Below are 21,347 nucleotides of genomic sequence, written 5' to 3' on the forward strand. Positions count from 1 at the left end.
GTCCTCCATCCATCCCTTCCTCCACCCAACCTTTTCTCCATCCATCCCTTCCTCCACCCCTCCGTCCTCCACCCATCCCTTCCTCCACCCATCCTTTCCTCCACCCATCCCTCCTCCACCCATCCCTTGCTCCACCCATCCCTTTGTCTCCCCATCCCTTCCTCCACAGGGCTTAGTCCCTGTCCTGGAGAAGCCAACTTAGACATAATGGAAGGCTTATATTCCATAGCAGGAAAAGAGGTTTTCTCTCCTCCCAGACAGGAAGCATGTGGCCCTGTCTTGTGACTGAAAGATGAACCAGTCTTAGGACAAAGCCAAAGTAGTGGACAGCAGCGTAGAGAGACAGGACTCTGTGTCCCTAGTGATAATGATGTTAAGTCACTGAATCAAACAGCCTTGAATCTGTCCTACCCCTGCACTTCAAATTACATGAGCAATATTGTTCTTATTGTTTAAGCCAGTTTGAATTGGGGTTTTTGTTACTTGTAGTCAAGAGCATCTCAAACTGATGCACTGCATTCTTAGCAAGCATCATAGGAGATCATGACCTTCATGTAGAGAAACTCTGCCTAGGGTAGGGCACCATCCCCTCCTGGACCTCTCTGCATCCAGCCAAAGGCATCCACATTTATTTGTTGTTTATTCTTACTCTGCCTCACTAAGATCCTGTGTGGCAAACGGCTGCCTATAGTAGAGAATGATTTATAGTCCTTGACCAGGCAGAGTGGAGTCTGATAACTGTGACATGAGCCTCTTCAGGTAGAAAAAGCAGCAGCTGATTACCTGTCTCGTTCTCTTGGACAACTTTATTTATTGCATATCAAAACCCTGGTTCCACCACATCTTTCAAATGCATCTATGCTTGCATTTAAGTTGCTTAAACTTCAGTGCCCAAGAAGCAGAAAAGAGGTCTGGGAGCTGAGGGAGGGAGTCGGGAGAGGATTATAGGTGAAGGGCAAGAATGCCGTGGAGGAATGGGGCAGCCAGGGGAACAGACCCTACAGGAAGACCTGTGCTCAAGTCTCGTGCCATGCACATGGGAGGGGGATGTAGAATCAGGGATTCTCTGACTAAATGGCCCTTGAACCCAGGGAAGAGGACATGGGGAACAAGGATGCAGGATGAGTAATGGAAAATTTCCACTGGGGGCAGGTTATTAACAATTAGGGAATGCCCACCTGTGCTCCCATTACCTGTCTGTTAGTTTGTAGTACTGTGGTGGCTTGCATGCTGCTATGTTGCTGGAAGCTCTTCCACCAGTATTTCAAATACCAGCAGGGTCACCCATAGTGGGGTGGAGCTTCCAGACTAAGACAGACTAGGAAGAAAGGCCTGATGATTTACTTCTGAAAATTAGCCAGTGAAAATTTTATGGATCGTAACAGAATATTGTCTGACTTATTTGCTTTGGACATGTCATCAGGAAGGATCAATCGCTGGAGGAGGACACCATGTTTGGTAAAAGTAGAGGCCAATGAGAGTGAGGGAGACCCTTGATGAAATGAACGCACAATGGCTGCCATGATGGATTCGAACATGCCAGTGATTTTGAGGATAACTGGACAGGACCAGGCAAAGTTTTGTTCTATTGTACATAAGGCCGCCATGAGTTGAAGCCAATTCGACAGCAGCTAATGACTAACCTGTGCTCAGCATCACATGTCCAGATGGACGGGAGGAACACACCCTCAAGTGGCGCATCAGACCCCTCTTCTGTGCCTCCCTGGGGTCTCCCAGCCTCTCCTGTCTCCGGGTCTTTGGCCACTTGCTCCTCCCCACTGCAGTGACCACCTCTGCATGGACTCCAACCAGCTCACGTGGGCACAGCCAGCCAATACCCTGCCTCAAGCTGAGGTATGACACACCAGGGACACTCCCTGTACCCCCACAAGCAACCCAGATGCGCAAAGAAGTTAACACTCCACGGGACGAACTTGGCAGCCAGAGGATGAATTCTTCCCCCTTCCTCCTCACCATCCCTCTCAACAGTGTCTTTGGCCACTTTTTGGAAGATGATACTTCAAGATCCCACCATCAGTCACACTTGACACCAAGCAGTGGCCAGGTCAGTACCAGGCCCTGGGCTTGCTCTCCCTCCCTCCTCCCTGCCTCACCCCTACTCTCCTTCCTCCCTGCTTCCCTGGAATGGGCTTCCTGATAAAGAGCAGCACAGAAGCCTAAGGCTCTGCTTTCTGGTACCTCAGGCTAAGACAGATGGCACAGCGTGGGGTGGAGGGTGGAACTAGCCCTTCATTTAATGAACAAATATTTATCGAGTCCTGCTACAGGCCAGGTCCCATGCTAAGTGTTAGGAATACAGAAAGTGAGCAAGACAGATGCTGTCCTCCCCTTCCGGGGTTTGTGTTGGAAAAACAGAAATTAATTACGCAGTTAGTGATCTGTAAACAAACGCTTAACCTTACCAGAGATGCTAGGTGACCTCTTCTGTGACAGGATTAATTTTTCACCTAAAGGCGGTTTATTAATTTGAGTTGTCACACTGAGACATCCCTCCTGGAGCAACATCATAGCACCCAGGAAGTTGCGGGTGCAGGGAGCAAAGCCAGGTGGGAAAGGGAACAGATGGCTTTGCCCCATATGTTGTTGTTAGTTGCTGTCGAGTTGGCTCTGACTCATGGCGGCCTCACGTACAACAGGAAATGTTGCCTGGTTGTTTGAGTCCACTGCTGAGGGTATTGTGTAGTGCCTTCCAACCTAGGGTCTCATCTTCTAGCACGATATCAGACAATAGTCTAATGTAATCTGTATGGTTTTCATAGGCTAATTTTCAGAAGTAGCTCAACAATCTTTTCTTCCTAGTCTGTCTTAGTCTGGAAGCCTGTTGAAACCTGTCCACCATGAGTGACCCCGCTTGAATTTGAAATACTGGTGGCATAGCTTCCAGCATCATAGCAACACATAAGCTATCATAGCACAACAAACTGACAAATGAGTGGTGGTTGCCCCTTACATGAGAACTTAACAAGGAGAGCGCAGAGAGGAGAGAGTCAAAGATAAAGTATTTGGATGATGCCAAACATGGACCACCACTGCTGGGGTCTGCAGCGTAGCTAAGCCCCCCTCAGACGGGGAGCAGCCAGGGGAAAGGGGCCTTCAAGATTCTGACACTCTGCGCTATAGTGCTGGCAATTATGCACAGTAATATGTTCATGTTGCTATATGCAGTCAAGTTGATTTCAACTCATAGTGCCCACATGTGACAGAGTTGAGCTGCTCTATAGGGTTTTCTTGGCTGTAATCTTTACGGGAGCAGATCACCAGGTCTTTCTCCCATGGAGCCACTGGGTGGGTTCGAACCGTCAATCTTTTGGTTAGCAGCTGGACACCTAACTGTCTGCACCACCAGGGTTCCTTACATAAGAGTTTGAAATCTAGCCTGATGGACAGGTGATCAAGCGCTAAAAGCAGACAGCTCGGTCCAGGCTCTGCCAGTTACTTGCTGTGTGACTATGAGTCCGATTAATTAAACTCTCTGAAGTTCTAGGACAGGCAAAATGAATCAATGCTGATAGAAGCCAGAACAGTGGTTGCTTCCGGCAGACTGACGAGGAAGAGGCATGAGAGAGCTCTCTGCAGGTGATGAAAATGTTCATGATGGGGTGTGGGCTACAGCCTAGGGTATAATATTTGTCAAAACTGATTAAGCTGTAAATTTAGGAATATGCATGTCACTGTATGCAAACTATATCTCAATAAAAATTATAAAAATAGACATGCATATACATAAAGATGTCACTTTGAGGACTAAGGTGCACCTGACCCAAGCCATGGTATTTTCAGTTGCCTCATTTGCATCTGAAAGCTGGACAATGAATAAGGAAGACCGAAGAATTGATGCCTTTGAATTCTGTGTTGGTGAAGAATATTGAATACCCCACGGGCTGCCAGAAGAACAAACAAGTCTGTCTTGGAAGAAGTACAGCCAGAAAGCTCCTTAGAAGCAAGGATGGCGAGACTTCGGCTCCTGTACTTTGGACATGTTATCAGGAGGGATCAGTCCCTGGAGAAACACATCATGCTTGGTAAAGCAGAAGGTCAGCAAAAAAAAGGAAGACCCTCAACAAGATGGATTGACACAGTGGCTGCGACAATGGTCTCAAGCATAGCAACGATTCTGAGGATGGCACAGGACTGGGCAGTGTTTTGTTCTGCTGTACATAGGGTCGCTATGAGTTGGATTCTACTCAAGGACCCCTAACAACAGCAACACATATACATATGTATGCATACACACACACACACACACACACACACACACACCTCTATACAATCTGCTGAATCAGACTTCCTTGGGTGGGTGTAACAATCTGAAACTTGTCCAGCAAGTTTCTGCTCGATTCCTGTATACAGCTTGCCCAGAACCTATCTATGGACCTATATTTAGGATCCACTGGTCTCTGGGCCAATGTTTCTCAAGGTTTCCTTCCAGATAGTAGCTCCAGAAGCAGAGGAACATAATATGTACCCCAGAGAACTGGAAGTAGTCTGGAATCATCGGCAATCTTTCTTGAAATCTCCAGTTCTATCTTAAAAATTCATGTAAATTTTCGCATTTGACTCCATGTTAAAATATTTTAAATTGCTACCAAGAAAGAAAAGTTTCTCTTGTTTATTTTGTGGCTTAGGGTATTTCCCAGGACACTGGTTGTTGGTACCACGCCCTCCCACTCCTCAAACACACACACTCACATACACACACTCACACATGCACTCACACACACACTCCTTCACACACACACTCACACGGACACACATACACACACCACACAACACTGACACTCTCCTCTAGTGGAGAAGCAGGACTTTCTCACTTTTTTGTCTAGACAACAAGCATTAAGTCCATTAGGTGAAGTCCATTAACCAAGAGAAACTCAATTTGCCTCCAGGGAAGGACCAGCTCAGAGAGGCTGAGGCTGAGAGTGGGAACAGCCCCATGGTTAACCAGGCCCACAGTTCTTGGACAACAGCTTAGAAACTTATCAAAGTTGTCCTTCTAACTGTACAGAGAACTCTTCTGGAGGGAATTTGGTGTACAGCAGTAGAAGTTCTTAACCAACCCAAAGGAATGATCGCTTCTGCCCATTCCCTCTGTAGATCATCCTCACAGACTCCCACAACTGGTTGAAACCTTATGGCCAGCAAGTCACTAGTAGTAGCCTTGTATTGGTCAAGGAAGGTCAACTGCTATGTAACAAACAACCCCAAACCTTAGCGGCTGAACACCTTAAGACTTGATTTCTCACAGGGTTGGCTGGCTTTTTTCCAAACTCAGGGTTCCAGACACTTACATCTTGTGGTTCCGCCTACTTGTGCCTTCAAGGTCGCCATGGCTTTATCAAGCCAACTGATAGAAAAGGAGAAGGTGACGTGGACCCACCAGACACCTAACCACTTTGACCCAGAAGCAACACAATGCTTTCTGTTCACATTCCTTTGGCAAAAGTGGTCACATGGTCCTGCCCAGCTGCCAGCTGGTCGGGGAATGGTAGGCCCTGGAAGGGCGCCACTTCTCAGCCACTTTCCACCATGGGAGGGGAGCAGGACCCTCTGGTGGATGGCCAGCCACTCAGCCACACCCCCACCCTTGGGCTCCCATCAGTTGAATTTATCATTTCAGAGTCATTTGCTTTGTTCCCCCAAAGTGTTTATGCCAGTTTGACTTACTGTTGTACTTCACTAAATATGTAAATCAATGAATTATGCATATGAAACTTTCATGCCAACTAAGACTTGATAAAGTAGGTTACTAAAACAATTATGTCAATTTACATGAGACTGGGAAAAGACTCTTAAATATCTAGGAGGATTCTGCATTAAGGTTGTTTCAGGGGTATTTAAGTTCTCTTTAAATGACTCAAAATGGGAAATCACCACACAATGCAGGGAAAGCTATATGGGCCCCAGTGATGGGACCCCAGTTCCACAGCTCAGCAGTACTGGTGGTCTTACAGTAAGCTCCAGGTGGAATCGAAATAAAACGTCCGTGGTATGTATTATTGTTTATGATTACCATCATTGTCAGGCTTTTTAATTAGCCTAATTGTCATTAAGTCCAGATAAGAGGCCTTCTCTACACTTATTTAATAAATATTGCCTGTAGCTGTGCTCTGTACTGTTCAAATATTAACTCATTTAATTCCTATAATAACCCTGTCGTTGTTGTGTGCCATCGAGTCAATTCCAACTCATAGCGATCCTGCAGGACAGAGTAAAACTGCCCCATAGGGTTTTCTAGGCTGTAATCTTTATGGGAGAAGATGGCCAGGTCTTTTCTCTGGGGGAGTGGCAGGTGGATTCGAACCGCTGACCTTTTGGTTAGCAGCCAAGTGGTTAACCATTGCATTACCAGGGCTCCTTATAATAACTCTACAAGTTTTAATAACCTTAGTAAGTACTATTATTATCAACCCCCTTTGACAGATGCAAGTGCTGAGGCCACAGAGAGGTTCGGTCCCTTGCCCAGAGTCATGGCTGGCTAGTGAGTGGTGGAGCCACAATTCAAATCCAGGCTAATTCACTCCAGAGTCCTACCTTGAACCACTCTGCCATGTGCTTTCCAGCCATTGTATCTGCCACTTCTAGTGATAAACTTTATTGCCTGCCTCACCAATGTTTTTGTGCCACTTATGGACAGTCATCCCAGGCTGCTGTTTGGCTCACTATCCCTTACTCTGGCCCTGCACACCCTTTAGACAGGGGACACAGGGTTGTAAGCACTGGTTCCCACACTTTGGTGTGTATGTTTCGCCCGGGGATGTGTAGAGTGCAGATTCCAAGGTCTACCTCAGAGGATTGACTCAGCTGGTCTGAGGTGGAGTCTGGGAAATCTGCACGTCTAAGGAGCTCCCCAGGTGGTTAAGCAATCTGCTGCTAACTCACAGGTTGGAGGTTCGAACCCACCCAGCAGCTCTGCAGGAGAAAGACCTGGTGATCTGCTCCCATAAAGATTACAGCCTAGAAAAGCCTATGGGCAGTTTTACTCTGTCACACAGGGTTGCTATGAGTTGGAATGGACTTGATGGCACCTAATAAAAACAAGGAGCTTCCCAAGTGACAGTGATGTGTGTGGTCCCTGTGCTTCACTTGGGGATGCCCTGGTTTGGGGGAGGCCCTAGACAGCCAGGTAGGGTTGATGTAGAAATGTCCTTTTGTGTGGTGAGCTGCTGACAGGCACAAAGTCTCCTTCTCTCAGCCAATTCCCCTCAGCTCCCCAGCACCCAACATTTATTTGTCTGGTAGAGCTCCAGCTTCTGGGTTGCTACCAGTACCAGGATCCTCAACTTCTTAGCTGCTTATGGGAGAATCCACAGGGTCAAGTTCTTGAGGACTGGTGTAAGTCAAGCTGCAAAGTTGAAATTCACTTTGAAGAAGCAGCTTGTCTTGTGGTCCAGGCGCCATACTGTGTTTCCATGGCGACTCTGCCACTGCATCATCCTTTGTTATCTCTTCTGACACTTCCTCTTCTATTGACTGCAAGTCTGTGCCCTAAATCCTTTCTCTAAGCCCCTTCCCTTGGAACTCAATTATTCTCAGTCTCTTTCCCCTCCATGTTGTTGCTGGGTGCCCATGAGTTGGTTCCAACTCATAGCAACCCCATGTGACAGAGTAGAACTGCTCCACAGGGTTTCCTCGGCTGTAATCTCTACCGGAGCAGATCACTAGGTCTTTCTCCCACAGAGTGCTGGTGGATTTGAACCTGGCCAACCTTTCAATTAGCAGCTGAGTGCTTAACCGTTGCACCACCAGGGCTCTTTTTCCCCCATGGTTATTTTAGAATCTACAAAGGCTAGTATGTGGTTAACCCAGCACACTTCCTGGCCCTTAGCTGGTTACCTAATGCAACAGACTAGGAGATTTGCTGGTGAGTTAACCTTGCTGTCAGCTGGGTAAACGCACCTATCCCAACCCAGCAAGAATGAGACAAAGCTGAGAACACCCAGCCCCAATGGAAACCTTCTTTTCCCTTGCTATTAGTCATCCATTCAATCATTCAGCATTTGTTAAATCTCTAGATACTGGTAACCGTTTCAGGACCCAATTATTTTCTCCTCTGAATTTTTTGCTGATACTATGTTTTGTAACTAATGAAGGCATGCTGATTAAAGGGCCAGTTCAGAATTTTTGTTATGAGTTATGGATTTTGATACCCATTATCTGGGATGACCTGTGCCAGTGGACCCTGTATGACGTAAATCCTGTTGATATGAGTCAATGATAAAATCTGTTTATTTATTTTTAAAATTTTATTTCTTGAAAATTTGCAAAACATGAAGGCACCTAGCAATGATGGCACATACATTTTATTATAGTCTCCTTTTTCTTATCCTTCTAATTTTTTTTCATGAAACTTTTTAAAACACAGTGCAATGCATTCTTCCTTACTGTAAAAGCGGTACTTACAGCAAAACAAATAAAGCCAACGGATTTTTTTATCTCAGGAAAATTACCACTACAATGCATTCTTCATTACTGCAAAAGTAGTATTGACAGGTCAAATAAATAAAACTAAAGGAATGTGAATCTCAGGAAAATTACCACTACTATGTATTCTTCATTATAACAAAAGCAGTACTAACAGCTAAAAAGCAGAAACAGCTACCCTGGAATAGTGCAGAACTACTCACAGTGGTGCATTCCACCTGCTACCTGTAGAAGCAATGACTGGGCCCTCAGATTTGAATGCAGGCTAAGAATAACTTATAGCGGTTCCAGTCTCTTGAAAGGTACCATTGCAATGCATTATTCCTTATTACAAAGGAATTATTTACTGTTCAGAAGCTAGAAAAGCAAGAAGCCAGTAACACCTGGAAACAATGAATCGCCGGCGTCAAGGAGAAAAATGCCACTATGACTGAATGAAGACCGGCAATAGCTTATTCCCATGTTAGTACAGTCTCGCGAGAACACAACTGGGAAACATAGTGAGGAGGCTTATCTCACAGAAATAAAGGCAAACCTGTCAAAAATTTAGAAGATTCACACATCCAGGAGGCATCACCTAAGATAATGCTCAATCCACACAAAAATGAAGCTCCAACTCAGGGTTCTTGAATTTCATGCACTTCAAAAAACTCCCACCTTGAGGCTAAACACATTAAAACCGGGTGACTTCCTCTCCAAAGAACTCCAGAGGCATAAAAAGTGGGTGGGATACAATATGTCCCACGGGTCTTGAAAGGGTGTAAGCAGCATGAACAAAACTCTCTTTTCCTCATGAAACAGATATTCTAGTGGGGTGGAAAGCAAGAAACCAGGAGACCCCAAAAAGGCAATTTCAGATAGGAATAAGTACTATCAAGGCAGGGACAGATGGTGACAGGGGGCAAGAGGTGGTATGTCCACTAAGGATTTGAGGGTCAGGAAAGGGTTCTTAAGCCAAAACTTGAAAAAAATTATATCTAGTATTAACCCTGTATCAGATGTACCATTCATGTGGTACTTTTATTACAACCATTTTAGCCTTCGTTGTTGTTGTTAGTTGCCATCAAGTCAGCTCAGACTCATGGCAACTTCACGTATGCCAGAACAAAATGCTGCCTGGTCCTGGGCCATCTTTATTATTACTGGTATGTTTGCTCATCTTCCAGCACTATATCAGACAATGGTCTATTGTGATCCATAGGTTTTCACTGGCTTATTTTTGGCAGTAGATTGCTTCCTAGTCTGTCTTAGTCTGGAAGCTCTGCTGAAACCTGTCCACTGTGGGTGACCCTGCTCATATTTCTAACTGGTGGCATAGCTTCCAGCATCATAGCAAGATGCAAGTCACTATAGTCCTCACAGCCTCGCGAGCAAGGCATTATCGTTACACCCACTTCACAGACAAGGAAACTGAGGCACAGAGAAGCTAAGTCTGAGGTCACACAGTTAATAAGAAGCAGAGCTGGGATTGACACCCAGACACCTGACTACAGAGCCTGCAAGCTTTATACTCGGCCATATGTTTCGGTGCCTGGGCGTGACCAAGGAACCAAAGACGCAATGGTTTGGGGGCCAAGTATTCTCTTTTTAAGGCCTTGGGCAGATACAAGGAAAAGCTTCATTTCCCACCTCTGCCCTCCTACCCTGCTGTTCATTCATTCATTCCGTCAGTCATCATCCAACATTGAGAATCTTTTACATGAAGGAAGTGATAGCAGACACTAGTGCCTACCCTCGCACACGGTCTGCATGTGTGTGCGTGTGAGGACCGTGGGGAAGGAGGGGAATTATTATAATAATAACTGCTAAGATGGGATTGGCATAATAGCTGCAACAACACCTAGCAATCATTGTGAGGATGGTACAGGACGAAGCAGTGTTTCATTCTGTTATCAGAAGGCTGCTATGAGTCAGAGCTAACTCAATGGCACCTAACTACAACGAGATAGAGTCCAGAGCCCCTGGATAGGGCAAATGGTTAATGTGCTCGGCTGCTAACCAAAAGGTTGGAGGTTCGAGTCCACCCAGAGGAACCTTGGAAGTAAGACCTGGTGATCTGCTTCTGCAAAATCAGCCACTGAAAAATCCTATGGTGCACGGTTCTACTCTGGCACCCAAGGAGTCCTTATGAGTTGGAATCAGTTCTACGGCAACTGGAATAAAAAGACGGAGACCACTAAAAAATGAGCAGGGCATGTAGGAGTAAACCAGACTTTGCCCAGGAATGGGGAAGGGCAGTGTAGGGCAGGGTGGGGAGAAGGGAGATGTGTGGGAAAATTCAGGGAAGCAGATTTTAGCTGCGCATCCGTGAAGGATGAGCAGCAGTTTGACAGGTGGAGAAGTGGAAGAAGGACATTCTGGGCCATGGGAACGGCATGAAAGTTTGTGACGTGCTTAGAGAGCAGAGTTTGCTGGTACAACTAAAGCTAAAGTGCAGGAAGGCGAGGTGGGATGGGGTGTGTTGCCATAATCCCAACATTTCCTCCATGGGCAGCTCTGGAAGAAACAGAATTAGAAAGCTCCATGGTTCTGGAAACCACAAAACGACAAGATCCCACCAAGACATTTACTTCTTGTAGGTGGTTCCTAAGGAGCCCTGATGGCACAACCATTAAGAGTTTGGCTGTTAACCGAAAGGTTGGCGATTCAAATTTACCAGTGGCTCCTCGGGAGAAAGACCTGGCAATCTGCTTCTGTGAAGATTAGTCAAGAAAACCCTCTGGGGCAGTTTTACTCTGTCACATGGGGTCGCTATGAGTCGGAAACGACTCGATGGCACCTAACAACAATAGAAGGTCCCTGCCCTGATTTCGTCAGTCCCATGATAATGCCCAATGGGCAATATGACTGCCATCTCTTTAGCACTCTCTGTGCCAGACATTCTGTTAAGTGCTGCACAGACTTTATCCTATGCAGTCCTCACACAACCCTATAGGTAAGTGCCTAATATAATATCGTCTCTATTCTATACACTAATATCAATAAATAAAAATAAGAATAACCTAATTACTTTCTCTGAAGGCATTGGTGGTTCAGTGGTAGAATTCTCACCTTCCATGCAGGAGACCTGGGTTCGATTCTCAGCCAATACACCTCATGCGCAGCCACCACCCATCCGTCAGTGGTGGTTTGCATGTTGCCGTGATGTTGAACAGATTTCAGTGAAGCTTCCAGACAAAGACTAACTAGGAAGAAAGGCCTGGTGATCTACTTTGAAAAATCAGCCAGTGCAAACCCTATGGATCACAACAGTCTGACCCGCAATCAGTTACGGGGATGGCACAGGACAGAGTAGCACTTCATTCCGTTGTGCGTGGGGTCATCATGACTCGGGGCCAACTCTGTGGGGCGGCAGCTAACAACAATAACTTCATTCTACAGAAGAGGGAATAGAGGCTCAGAAAGTATGAAACGTGTTCAAGGAGTCACATAGGTACTATGGGGCAGTGCTGGGCTTTGAACCCAAGTTCACGCCAAAGCCAGTGCTGCTAACCTCTACAGTACACTACATAGTGTCCTGGGGCTACATCTCTGGATACCAACCATGAACGGTTAGCCACTGTTCTTGATTTGCTGGCAGGTGCCACATGATTAGACTGACGACCCCTCCTCCCCCAGCACATCCCCAGGTGTCTGGTTGTTTTAATGAACCACCTTGATGTTTGAGCATCGGCTTTGTCACTGCTCTCGGTTCTGAATCTGGGCTGGACATGGCGCAGAAAATGTGTTTCAAGCATGACTTGAGCAAAGACAGTAACAAGACTATGTGGCAACCTCATCAGCACTCGTCATAAGCATTGTTTCAAAGCTGGCAGATTTTAAACGGTCACAGCAACCTCTCCTAACCTTTCAAGAGCAAGACTCGTCTGGGTGGTAATCTGGGGCTCGAATACAGCCTCCGCCCCATGCTTTTCATCCCATCTCCTGCTGCCATAGCAGGGCTGTTGGCAATGTGCACCATCTCAGAGGAAAGCTCTCAGCCAGCCTTCAATCAACAGTATTTGTTAGAGCCGTTTTAGGTTTACCAAAAAATTGTGCATGAAGTACACAGAGTTCCCATCAACTCACTCTCCCCCAGCCCACACTGTATCTCCTATTATTAACATCTTGCATTTGGGTGGTAAGGAACCTTGGTGGTGCAGCGGTTAAGGGCTTGGCTGCTAATCGAAAGGTTGGCAGTTTGAACCCATCAGCCGCCCTGCAGGAGAAAGATGTGGTAGTCTGCTTCCATAAAGATTTACAGCCTTGGAAACCCAATAGGGGCAGTCTACCCTGTCCTCCAGGGTCACTATGAGTTGTAATCCACTCGACGGCAGTGGGTTTGGTTTTGGTTTATTTGTGTGGTACATCTGTTACAACTGATGAAGCAATAGCGATACATTATTAACTAGAGCCCATAGTTTACTCTAGGGTTCGCTCTTTGTCCTGTACAGTGGTATGGTTTTGACAAATGCGTAATGTCACATGTCCACCATTTCCGTATCATACCGTATCATACAGAATAGTTTCACTGCCCCTAAAATGCCCTGTGCTCCACTTATCCATCCTGCCTCTCCTTACCCTGCAACCCTGGCAACTACTGCTCTTTTTACTGTCTCTATAGTTTTGCCTTTTCCAGAATGTCCCATAGTTGGAATCATGTAGTATGCAGCTTTTAGAGACTGGCTCCTTTCATTTAGCAACATTCAGCCAGCCTGTAACTTCCAGAATTTCCACATGGGTCCCCACACTGTACTGGTTGACTAGGGCTGGAACGTCTCTCTGCTAAACTTCGCCCATGTCTAGGAGCTCAGTAACTTCTGTGAGATAGGACCACACGTTTAATATTGGTCAAACGGGTTGCGCTTGCCTGCGTTCGCAGTTCAAACCCACCCAGCAGCTCTGCAGAAGAAACGCCTGGCAATCTGCTTCTGTAAAGATTACAGTCAAAAAAACCATATAGAGCACAGTTCTGCTTTGTAACACACAGGGTCGCCATTAGTCAGAATCAACTCCATGGCAACGGGTTTGAGTTTTTTGTTTTTTGTTTTTTTTTGTGGTCCTAGCCAGTTTCTCATTTGCAATGGTCATGTTTTTAATGTTTGTTTTCCTGAGAAAGTCATGTTGATATGAAAGCTTGGAAAATGTTTGATTCAACGTTAGTTTCCTTGACATTGAATTGAAGATCTTCTTCCAGAAAAGCCTATAGGATTTTTTGATTTTATGATGTTTGTATAATTGATGAAACCATTGACTAAGGCAGCAATTTTAAACTCTATTGTTATGCTAATATAATACAAATAGTAGTTTAAGCCCTGAAATTTGATACTTTTCTACCTATTTTAAAAATGGATTAGAGCTCAGTCAAAGTTATCTTTATAACAATACCTCTTTTGCACATTTGCATTCTAATAGGTTTTTTTTTTTTTAAGTGGGAGAGAGGTGCATTCCACAGACCCTTCGGACCTGTGCATACCATCCATTAAAGGTGACGCAGGGAAAAAAGTGCAGAGAACCGCTCATCTAAGACAGCCATCCTCTTATGTGCAGACCCTTGGACAGCATATCGATTTTTTTTTAAATTTGTATTGCACATTAGGTGAAAGTTTACAGAATAAATTAGTTTCCCATTCAATAGTTTGTACATAAGTGTTCCATGACATTGGTTTCATTCCTCACAATGTGCCAGCCCTCTCCCCATTTCCGCCCTAGCTTCCCCGTTTCCTTTTGTCCTGATTTTCTACCCCTTTCTGCCTTCTCCTCTTTGCTTTTGGGCAAATGTTACCCTTGTGATCTCATATACACATCAATTTCTAACCTGGAAGTTTAAAATAAACCAAGTTGTAAAGTACAGATTCAAACTAGGATAGTGACTATTTTACCAGCTTCTCCTTATATTTTGGGTTTAAGCCTAAAACCCTCCACATGGAATTCCTATCCAATCAAACAAAAATCAGCATACACCTGGTGCCCACTAATTATGTACTCAGCCACCCTATACACCATAGAAGATATGCAAAGAAGTCCACGCCTTCAGGAAGTTTACCATCCAATGGTAGAAACACGAGATATTCTACAAATGGGAAGTATGAAGTCCTTATGCTACAACTCTTCTACCCTATGACCAAGGCAAAACCAAAAAAACAACAACAAAAGCACAGTTGCCGTAGAGTTGATTCTGACTCATGGTAACTCCATGTGTGTCTGAGTAGAACTGTGCTCCACAGGGTTTTCAGTAGCTGATTTTTCATTAGGTGACTCAACCCTCCAACTTAACAGCCTAGTGCATAAACTGTTTGCACCATGCTCACGGCAGACATGGCTAATCGATCGAAGCATTCGTCCCTGCTGAGCTCAGACATAGCCTGTTGAGCCCAGAGCTCCAGGGAGCAACTACAAATTATAAGATCTTGATACACAAGATGAAACTGTTTGCTATTCCTGATGCATACTTATAAAAAGATAATTATAGAAGATAGTCTTAAAAAGCCAAGTGTTTAGACTGTGGGCTACTGGAGTCCTACAGAGGAGCTCCTCGTGGTCAGTGTGATCAGAGAAGGCTCCCTGGAGGAGGGGCTTCAGCCCAGCATTCAAGGAAGACTATGGATGGGGAAGGCAGAAGCATCTCAAATGGGGAGGACGGGAGCAGTGTGGATACAGAGGTGAGCATGCTCAGGACGTGTCAGTCTGGAAATCCAGCTGAAGAGGAAGGTGGAGGAAGAGGAACGTTGAGTTGGAAATGCATGGTGAGGCCAGGCCATAAAGGGCCTTGAATGCCAAGCAAAATGCTGTGAATTCTGTTTTATAAACAGTGGAGAGACTTTGACAGTTTGTGAGTAGGAGAATGACATGAACAAAGTGATGTTTCCAGTAAATCAAAGTAGCAGGTGCACGAAGGGACTGAAGGGGAGGAAAATGGAAAAGGTTGTGTCTGGATACAGTAATTCAGGTGGGAGGGAACGAGGGACCAAGCCAGGGAATAGCTGTCAAGATAAAAAGAAGGACTTCATAAAAATTAAAAACTTTTGCTCACCAAAAGACTTTACTCAAAGAAGTAAAAAGACAAGCTATGACTTAAATGTTGGTGTCCCCAGACTTTGCATTGGGCAAATCTGCTGCAAATGACCTCTTTAAAGTGTTGAAAAGCAAAGATGTCACCTTGAGGACTAAGGTGCGCCTGACCCAAGCCATGGTGTTTTCAATCGCCTCATATTCATGGGAAAGCTGGACAATGAATAAGGAAGACTGAAGAAGAATTGACGCCTTTGAGCTGTGGTGTTGGTGAAGAATATTGAATATACCACGGACTGTCAAAAGAATGAACAAGTCTGTCCTAGAAGAGGTACAGCCAGAATGCTCCTCAGAAGCGAGGATGACGAGACTTTGTCTCACATACTTTGGACATATTGTCAGGAGGGATCAGTTCCTGGAGAATGACATCGTGCTTGGTAAAGTGGAGGGTCAACAAAAAAGAGGAAGACCCTCAACGAGATGAACTGACACAGTGGCTGCAACAATGGGCTCGAGCATAGCAGTGATTGTGAGGATGGCACAGGACTGGGCAGTGTTTCGTTCCTTTGTACATAGCGTCGTTATCAGTCGGAACCAACTTGACGGCACCCAAAACAGTAACGGCTAACATTGATTGAGTACCCTATCAATAAGGGTTTTGGCAGGAACGGATGGCATGTTGAAACTGGGTAATTGAAGAAAGCTTCATAAAGAGTGTCTTAGTCATCTAGTGCTGCTGTAACAGAAATACCACAAGTGGATGGCTTTAACAAAGAGAAATTTATTTTCTCACAGTCTAGTAGGTTACAAGTTCAAATTCAGGGCATCAGTTCCAGGAGAAGGCTTTGTCTCTTTGTCGGAAGGAAGGTCCTTGTGATGCATCAGTCTTCCCTTGGTCTGGGAGCACCTCAGTGCAAGAACCTCAGGTCCAAAGGATGCACTCTGCTCCTGGCACTGCTTTCTTGGTGGTTATCATGGATTGACTTATGTCCTCCAAAAATATCTCTCAACTTGGCTAGGTCATGATTCCCAGTATTGTATGATTGTCTACCATTTTGTAATCTGATGTGATTTCCTCATGTGTTGTAAACTCTATCACTATGATGTAAGAAAGTGCATTAGTGGCGGTTACACTGATGAGGCCTACAAGATTAGATAGTGTCTTAAGCCAATCTCTTTTGAGATTCAAAAGAGAGAAGCGAGCAGAGACGCATGGGAACCTCATACCACCAAGAAAGCAGTGCTGGGAGCAGAGCATGTCGTTTGGGCCTGAGGTTTCTGCGCAGAGAAGCTCCCAGACCAAGGGAAGATTGATGACACAGACCTTCTTCCAGAGCCAACAGAGAAAACGTTCCCTTGGAGCTGATGCCCTGAATTTGGACTTGTAGCCTACTGGACTGTGAGAGAATAAACTTCTCTTTGTTAAGGCCATCAACTTGTGGTATTTCTGTTATAGCAGCACAAGATGACTAAGAAGTGGTATAAGGTTCCCATGTCTCTCTGCTTGCTTCTCTCTTTTATATCTCAAAAGAGATTGGCTTAAGACACTAACTAATCTTGTAGATTTAATCAATATATCTACCACTAATCCATCTTATTACATCATAGTGACAGAATTTACAACACATAGGGAAATCACCTCAGATTATGAAATGGTAGACAACCATACAACACTGGGAATCATGACCTAGCCGAGTTGACAGATATTTTGGGGGGACACAGTTCAATGCATGGCAAACACGATATTTATAAAGGTGTGGGAGGGTTAAAGAAACCAACAAGGAATGGTGAGTATCCTGGGGCCAGTAATACTCCTGAAGTCCTGGGTGGTATAAATGACGTGCTCGCCTGCTTACCAAAAGGTTAGAGGTATGAGTCCACACAGAGGTGCCTTGGAAGAAAGGCCTGGTGATCTACTTCTGAAAAATCAGCCATTAAAAATCCTGTGGAGCAGAGTTCTACTCTGACACACATGCGGTCGCCATGAGTTAGAATCAGCAACTGGTGAAGACTAATAGCCCTAGGCCTGAAGGGGCAAGGGGCAGGAGAGGTCTGAACCAGGATAGGGTGGCCAAATGGAGAGGGCCATCTGGCAGGAACTGAGACCTTCAGTTGAGGGATGCAGCAACCCCCAGCAACCTCGCAGGCAGGGAGGAGAGGAATAAATGCCCCCCTCACTCTCCTCCACCGTCAGACCTCCTTCATGGCCTCCCTTAAGTCAATACCACCTGATGTCAGGAGACAGGGGAGCCTCTCCATGCTGCAGCTGACAGGAGGGGGCCTCCAGGGGCTGGGGAGTGGTGGAAAGTGGCTCTGGAGGCACAAAAAGATGATTTCCAGCCCAGCATTTACTACGTTCCGGCACCGTCCTACTTGTATTACCTGATTTAACCCCCACAACGATTCAATGATGATAACACAGTTTGCAGATGGTCACACTGAGACACAGAAAGGTTAAGTCACTAGCCCATTGTCACACAGCAAGCAAGGGGCAGACTCGGAGCTAGAACCCAAAGCCACTGATTTAGTGCATAAAGTTTCACCCCTTCCACTAATCTAGCGCATAAAGTTGAATCATTTTACAATCATTGTTTTAACCACAACTTAATTATTAATACAAGTTAATCCAATACCAGTTTCATGCACTGTTGCAATTATAGCAGCCTCCCAAAGGCTGCCGGGAAGGATTGTATGAGCTCAGGAGCTTTCCAGCAGCAGCAGCAGCCACAGCAGGTAGAGTCACCCCTTCTCTGCTCCTGAGGAGGCCACCAGCCCCGCTGGGGCTCCACGAGGGACAGGCCTGTGGAGGTGTGGACATTGCCTGGATCTCAAGCAGTGGTTGAGAGAACCGAGAACACACCCTTTCCCAGGCTGTGAGCCACCAGCACATACAGTGAGGCCCGCAGTTCACCAGGACAAGGGCCCCTGCTCCTGCTTGGCTTCACTGGTTACAGATTCAAGGTGTTCCTTCTTTACAGTCTCGTGTTTTCCTAAAATAAAGACAAATTCCCAAAACACCACATGGCACGAGACTGTTGATTTAATTGGCTGCTGACTCATCTGTCTGTTAATAGCTGCTCTTCTTATTAATAACTTTAAGTACATCAATTCTTCTTTAACATCAACTGTTAACTCTGACATTGCCCCCTACCCCCCAACCCCTACCTGCCTTGTTAGGGACACGGAGGATGGTTCTGTCACCTCTGATAGAAGGCGGCATATTGCTCAGATTCCCTGGAAGGTGCAAATGGTTAACATGCTTGGCTGCTAACTGAAAGCCTGGAGCACCTTAGAAGAAAGTCCTGGCAATCTACTTCCAAAAAATCAGACATTGAAAACCTTATGGAGTACAGTTCTACTCTGACACGCATGGGGTCGCTATGAGTCAGTGTCAACTTGAGGGCAACTAGCTTAAGGAATCTTGAGAACAGGGAGCCCTCTACTCTCTTCCCTTTCTCCACTTTCTAAGTTATGCCAATTAGGTTCCATGGTCCATCATGTCAATAACACGTTGTCACTATTCTAAAGATGCCTTTACCTCTCAGTGCTTTCTCTGATGCCATGTGCAAAACTTCAACGTCGGATTAACCCAGCTATAGCTTGATGCCACATCCAAGGAGCCCTGCACTGTTGGAGAGTCACTCCACAGGGCAGATCAGTCCCACGATAAACTCACCATCACTGACCTCAAATACTTGGGGCACTGGTGGTTCAGTGGTAGAATCCTCTCCTTCCATGCAGGACAGCCAGGTTCGATTCCCAGTCAATGCACTTCATGCACAGTCACCACCCGTCTGTCAGTAGAGGCTTGCGTGTAGCTGTGATGCTGAATGGGTTCCAGAGGAGCTTGCGGACTAAAACAGACTAATCTACTTCTGAAAATCAGCCAGTGAAAATCCTGTGGATCAGAACGGTCTGATTCACAACCAGTCTTGGGAATGGCACAGGGACTGAGCAGCATTTTGTTCAGTTGTGCATGGGGTCACCATGAGTCAGAGGCTGACTGAAAGGCAGCTAAAAACAACGACCTCAAATAGGCTCAAACTTACTGTTTTCTGGTCAGCTAATTTTGGAACTTCTCTAGTCTCCACAGACTTCCTTCACTGAGAAAAAGGAAGCCAAGAGAATGGAGGCCCCTGAGTGTCTTGCTACACACCTAACTCCTTCGTGGGCACAGTCCCCTCTCCTGTTACAGCACAGGAGGTGTGCCCCTCCCTGCAAGACCAGCCTTGGACCCCATCCCTACCTGCACTTACATTAGTGCCTTACATTAGTGATCTTCAATCTCTCTCTCCTCTCTTGAACATATTTCTTTCTCTCTCAACTAACTCCTTCCCATCATTTTTCACAAGTGCTCAAAATTCTTTTGACTTCTTATCCCCTGTTCAGCTACTGTCCTAGCCCTCTCCACCCCTTTGCAGCCAAACATCCCAAAAGAATTGCCTGTACGTGTTGCTGTCTTCATTTCCTCACTTGCCATCCACTCCACAACCCATTCCCAAAGGGCCCTATCAGCCCACTCAATGTCATTATTGGCCTCCAAGGTCACTGATGACCTTCATGGTCTAATTCCTATGAATATTTTAGTCTTAACTTACTTGACTTTTCAGCAGTGGTCTCCCCTGCTGATGACTCCCTTCCTCTTGAAAAGCTCTTATCTGTCATTATTATCAGGTAACATTATGTTCTCAGTTCCCTGCGTTTTTCTCCTTCCTCTCTGGCCACTCCTCCATTGTTTCCCCTGTAGACCCATCCCCACTGCCTGGTCATTAACATGTTGGTGTCCCTGGACTTGCCTTAAGCCCTCTTCCTTCTCATTCTACTCTCTTCCTAGGTGGTCTCAGTCATGTTCACCGTTGAGATTGCTACCTCCTGCAGGCGATTCTCAATATGCATCTCCAGCCCAGACCACTGCTGTGAGCTCCAGACCCATGGAACTGCCAGCACACTTGACATCTGCATGGTGATATCTCAAAGAGTCCTCACACACCACCTGTATAATAGTGAACCCGTGACTTAGAGTCCATGGCCTTGTCTTTTTTGAATGTTCCCTGTTTCACCAAATGCTACCACCATCCAGCTGGGCAGGTGAAAAACTCAGGTGTCATCCCTTCCCCAAGTCCACATCCAAAACCATAGACAAACCACTGCTACCGCCCTAGCCCGCACCATTGTTGTCTCTCCAGGGCTTCTCACCTGGTCTCCCCACTTCAACTCTTCCCCCATCCAATCTGTTTTCCACACAGCAACCAGGAGGATATTTTCACAACCCAAATTCTATCATGTCACCTTTTAAGACCTTTCAGTGGCTTCCATTGCTCTTGGGTTAAAAACCCAAATACTTAACATGGCGCAGAACATGGCGTGACCCACCTCTCTCACCTCTCATCACTCCCTCCTGTGCTCTCTATGCTCTACCCACTTTGATCTTCTTTCAGTTCCTTCTATATGCTATGTCTTCTTGCCACAGGGCTTTTGCACATGCCCCAATGCCTAGAATATTCCAAATCCTCATGCCCAACATCTTCTGCCTAGCAAATGTCACTGACTATACCCCAAGGTGCACAAGACAGTCCATTTGGGGTTGTTGTCAGGTGCCGTCGAGTTGTCTTTAACTCATAGCGACCCCATGTGACAGAGTAGAATGGCTTAATAGGGATTTTTAGACTGTAGTCTTTATAGAAGCTGACGGCCAGGTCTTTCTCACGCAGAGCTGCTGGGTGGGTTAGCGGCCAGAACACTTAATCGTTTGCACCACCAGCGCTCCTTTCATTTTGGGTATGGGAAGAAAATAACAATTTTATTTTGTAATTGATTTTTATCTTATTGCTTTAAAGGTCTTTTTTTGTGCACATTTTATTATGTACATGATGTATTAGAAAAGTAATGTGTGTGTGTGTGTGTGTGTGTGTGTG

At 45.7% G+C, this 21,347-nt stretch overlaps 1 protein-coding gene across 1 annotated transcript in view; it reads right to left on the minus strand.

The window, feature by feature from the left end:
* Window positions 1-21,347, minus strand: part of SYT13 (synaptotagmin 13) — a 52,258-nt gene that overhangs the window by 18,249 nt on the left and 12,662 nt on the right. The gene's annotated exons all lie outside the window — the stretch shown is intronic.

The sequence above is a fragment of the Trichechus manatus genome, unplaced genomic scaffold, assembly GCF_000243295.1.
Source record: "Trichechus manatus latirostris isolate Lorelei unplaced genomic scaffold, TriManLat1.0 scaffold00191, whole genome shotgun sequence".
In the NCBI taxonomy this organism is placed as follows: domain Eukaryota; kingdom Metazoa; phylum Chordata; class Mammalia; order Sirenia; family Trichechidae; genus Trichechus; species Trichechus manatus.